General features: G+C 32.4%; 1 long non-coding RNA gene across 1 annotated transcript in view; it reads left to right on the top strand.

The window, feature by feature from the left end:
* The window catches only part of LOC144961119 (uncharacterized), a 3,731-nt gene extending 1,967 nt beyond the window's left edge, over positions 1-1,764 (top strand). Inside the window, exon 3 of the long non-coding RNA XR_013643057.1 lies at positions 1,694-1,764. This is a non-coding gene — a long non-coding RNA (uncharacterized LOC144961119). The remainder of the gene's footprint in view (positions 1-1,693) is intronic.
* Positions 1,765-5,000: the final 3,236 nt, after the last annotated feature.

The following is a 5,000-nucleotide window of genomic DNA, read 5'->3' as shown; positions in this document are numbered from 1 at the left end:
TAATAATAATAATAATAATAATAATAAGAATGATAACGATAAAATAATAATGATAATAATAATAATAATAAATAATAATATAATAATAATAATAATAATAATAATAATAATAATAAATAATAATAATAATAATATAATAATAATAATAATAAATAATAATAATAATAATAAATAATAATAATAATAATAATAATAATAATAATAATAATAATAATAATAATATTAATAAAATAATAATAATAATATAATAATAATAATAATAATAATTATATAATAATATATAATTTTATCATTGTTATCATTGTGTATCATTATCATACTATCACCATCATTATATTTATCATCATCATCATCATCATCATCATCATCATCATCATCATATCATAATAATATATAATAATAATAATAATAATAATAATAATAATAATAATAATAATAATAATAATAATAATAATAATAATAATAATAATAATAATAATATAATAATATTATTATTATTATTATTTTATTATCATTTTGTATCATTATCACCATCATTTTCATAATTGTTATCATCATGATCATCATGATCATCATTATCACCATCTTTAACATCTTCATCATCATTATTAATAATACTATAACCAATGCAAGATGTAGTAGCAGTATGTAGTGGTAGTAGTAGTAGTAGTAGTAGTAGTAGTAGTAGTAGTAGTAGTAGTAGTAGTAGTAGTAGTAGTAGTAGTAGTAGTAGTAGTAGTAGTAGTAGTAGTAGTAGTAGTAGTAGTAGTAATAATAGTAGTGGTAGTAGGGCTATCAGCAGTAGTATTAGTTAATATTACTAGTACTACTACTACTACTACTACTACTACTACTACTACTACTACTACTACTACTACTACTACTACTACTACTACTACTACTACTGCTACTACATATGTGTCAGTAGGTGATAGATTTTAAAAGAAGAAGAAGAAGAAGAAGAAGAAGAAGAAGAAGAAGAAGAAGAAGAAGAAGAAGAAGAAGAAGAAGAAGAAGAAGAAGAAGAAGAAGAAGAAGAAGAAGAAGAAGAAGAAGAAGAAGAAGAAGAAGAAGAAGAAGAAGAAGAAGAAGAAGAAGAAGAAGAAGAAGAAGAAGAAGAAGAAGAAGAAGAGAAGAAGAAGAAGAAGAAGAAGAAGAAGAAGAAGAAGAAGAAGAAGAAGAAGAAGAAGAAGAAGAAAGAAGAAGAAGAAGAGAAAGAAGAAGAAGAAGAAGAAGAAGAAGAAGAAGAAGAAGAAGAAGAAGAAGAAGAAGAAGAAGAAGAAGAAGAAGAAGAAGAAGAAGAAGAAGAAGAAGAAGAAGAAGAAGAAGAAGAAGAAGAAGAAGAAGAAGAAGAGAAGAAGAAGAAGAAGAAGAAGAGAAGAGAAGAAGAAGAAGAAGAAGAAGAAGAAAGAAGAAAAGAAGAAGAAGAAGAAGAGAAGAAGAAAGAAGAAGAAGAAGAATGGGAAAGAGGATTCAAGGAACTGGATATGGATAAAGAAATATTATTTGAAAACTATCTTGGCTTTTTTGTTTATCTTTGAAAATGTCTTTTTTATAATGTCAAAGAAGAATAAAGATAAATAATTTGATGACATCTTTGGAATTAAATATACAAGAATTGCATTTTCATTACGTATGAAGTTAATACCACACTATCATATTGTTTGTTTTCTTCTCTGGTTTCTTCCTGCAGGTTGATAATGGCTAATACCACACAAGATTTACTTCTTTAAATAACACAATAAAAATAATGAAGGATTAAACATTACATTGTATATTATATTTCTTTTACCAAATCATAATATTTCAAATACGCTGGCGAGTTTTGAATAAAGCAAACGTAAATTAATATGCCTTTTTTACACCATCTGCACTGACACCCCATGGAATTGATAAAAAACTGGATTATCGAATATCTTTTGGCATGTCAGTTTCGGACTAGGCTAGAAACGAATTTTGCTCCACATTGTTGAAAGAGAAAGTATGGTATAATATGAGCATTTATCAAAACTACCGGCCATCCAATCAAAGGATATTTTTCGTAATAGAATGGCAAAATCTTCCATATTCAAGCATACAGGCCATAAAGTGGGGTCTAAGGATTTGAAAACTCTGGGGTTGCACGTGGTGCAAACATTGTTATCAAGGAGCCGACGAGAGTAAGTTGTTTGTGGGCGGCAATTGTCTTAGTAGTAGTAGTAGTAGTAGTAGTAGTAGTAGTAGTAGTAGTAGTAGTAGTAGTAGTAGTAGTAGTAGTAGTAGTAGTAGTAGTAGTAGCAGTAGTCGTCTTCGTCGTGGTAGTACTAGTAGTAGTAGTAGTAGTCGTAGTAGTAGTAGTAGTAGTAGTAGTAGTAGTAGTAGTAGTAGTAGTAGTAGTAGTAGTAGTTGTCATTGTAGAAGTAGTAGATTCTAAAATAGAGTCATAATTTTCAAGAAGGGAAGTAATCTCCAACAAGGATTGTATTAAAAAAAATCGTGAGTTAAGTCCCCCGAATTACAGTTTTCAATGTTCAGTGAATTACTTTTTTTGTATGGATGGAAATATCATAGACACAAAAAGCAAAATAGTTACCAACCAGATCAAAGCAGTAATATACGGGAGTGGTTCCGATCCCTAGAAGTTAATAGTAAACTCAAGATATACATTTTTTTGTCTGGTGGCATGACTCTCGCCTTCACATCAGAAGGTCCTGGATCCGAGGCCCGCTCTGAGCAGAGCATATTTGCGTCCCTGAAAAAGGCTCTTTACTCATTTTTTCCCTCATCGTACTTAGATAAAAAAAAGTGAGTATCTGGCAGTTAACAGTGCTGTCTCTGTCCGAAAAAAATGTAATAGTGCCTAACAGGCGTAATGTCTCGTTCTACACGTTCAGTATTGCTTTTGGCTAGGGACGACTTGTAAAGCGGTTTGAGCACGTTAGTGGATATTGCCCTGTATAAAAATTTAAACTCTCTCCTTAACGGCCATTTTCAAGATTTACTTCAAACCTTCTCACCAATCTTCACTCACACACAAAGGCAGTAAGTTCTTGCGATATATGATTTTTCCCCACCAAAACAAACACTACAACACATGAAAAATATCTCGACAACACCAAGAATTGATACGGGCCACTTTATATGTGTTGCGAGTACTCATTAACTGCTATCGAGTCAATGCCCCATCCCCAGTTCCTGCATTCCCACCTCGTTTCAATTAATCTGTGAAAAAAATAAAGATTCACAAAACTATTACGTTTTCCGCTGAAGTTAACACTTTTCCGATAAAGATTTATAACTATAACAAAAAAAAACTTCTAATTTTTTGATTTATAAAAGAAATCAGAATGACAAAATACTGGTTGTATCGTAACGAATAATGTTACTATTTTACCGTAGTTGATAAAAACAGAAAATGAAGTGAGTAGAAAGGTGCCAGCAGACACTAGAATATAAAAATTTCGCGGCGATGGGGCTCGAACTCACGACCTTCCTGACACGGTGGATGGCGTCGTCTGCTTTAGCGTCCGTCTCACGGCCAGGCGAGTAGTCGTGTCAGTAAGGTCGTGTCAAATCTTGTATTATGTCGGGATGAATTGAACCCAGAAATTTGATTTTAGAATTAAAGTGAATAGAAATACGAACTTTTGAGATTTTTGCAATTCGGGAAATCGTATCTCTTCTCCACTATATAAAATTAGTCTTTCAGGGTCATTGGAGCCGGAGTTTATCCCTGTCTCCATACAATGAAATGGACAGTAGCAATTGCTTGCAACCCTTTGGATGGGACGCTAGTCTATTGCAAAGTACTTTTCGCTACATCTAACAGTCCCAGCTACCCAATCATTGCAGGTTGGGCATGGGGTGGGGAGAGGGGGGGGGGGCAGATACGGTACATCACATGTTGATTTTTGGCCAAAGAGCAAAGAATTATTGGCAAATCTAAAAAAACATACATGCTGTCCATAACGTCTTTTCCTGATTTCAAAGAGATATTATTCTATAACTTTTAAACATAGTTGGATCTTGTTTTCACCATCTTATAAGGAAACGTCATACATTTATGCCCATTGCTAATTGACCGTCATTAGATCACGTAATTTATCAAAAGGGACATTAACTTAAAAAACCTAATTTTTCTCTCCATCTATTTCGGAATCACAACAGTGAGACACAATTTCTCTTTGTATATTGTTTATATCTTGTTTTAAAGAAACAACTGAAGAAGAGATTTCTAAAATAATTTGTTCATCTTCCTCGAAGTCATATGATTTAGATCCTTTACCAACTAATATTTTGAAATTATGTCTTCCTGAATTGATACCTTGCATAACTTATATTATAAATCAGACACTTATCTCAGGACAAGTCCCAGATATCTACAAACATGCAATTGTGAAGCCTCTCATAAAAAAGCAAAATCTCGATGTAAATGACCTTAGTGACTACCGTCCCGTCTCAAATCTGCCATTTCTTTCTAAAATCCTTGAAAAAGTTGTACTCAGGCGTCTTTCACAACATCTCCATGAAAACAATCTATGGGAAAAAATTCAGTCAGCTTATCGTCCTACCACAGCACAGAAACTGCTCTGTGCTGTGTTGCGAGTGATTTGCTTGATGTTTTAGATAAAGGTTCTGTTTCTCTTCTGACATTGTTTGACCTTTCTTCGGCGTTTGATACTATTGATCACGGTATTCTCATTAAACGACTAAATATAACTTTTGGCTTGTCTGGGACTGTCTTGCAGTGGTTTGAATCTTATTTAGATGGCAGAAAGCAACAGGTTATGATTTTAGATAAACTTTCTCGTCAACATACATTGTCTTTTGGTGTTCCTCAAGGCTCTGTTTTGGGTCCAATTCTTTTTGTTTTGTATACTTCTCCATTATCTAATGTCATCACTGGTCATGGACTGCGCTATCATCTCAATGCAGATGATACGCAACTTTATGCTACTGATAAAACTAAAAATCTCGAAAATATTATTAAACGTGTGGAAGAATGTGTGACGGATGTGAAA

This window comes from Berghia stephanieae, unplaced genomic scaffold, assembly GCF_034508935.2.
Source record: "Berghia stephanieae isolate SIO BIC M18660-M18661 unplaced genomic scaffold, UCSD_Bste_1.3 scaffold1484, whole genome shotgun sequence".
Classification (NCBI taxonomy): domain Eukaryota; kingdom Metazoa; phylum Mollusca; class Gastropoda; order Nudibranchia; family Aeolidiidae; genus Berghia; species Berghia stephanieae.
The sequence above is the reverse complement of the archived record's forward strand: the minus strand, read 5'-3'. Positions and strand labels throughout refer to the sequence as shown.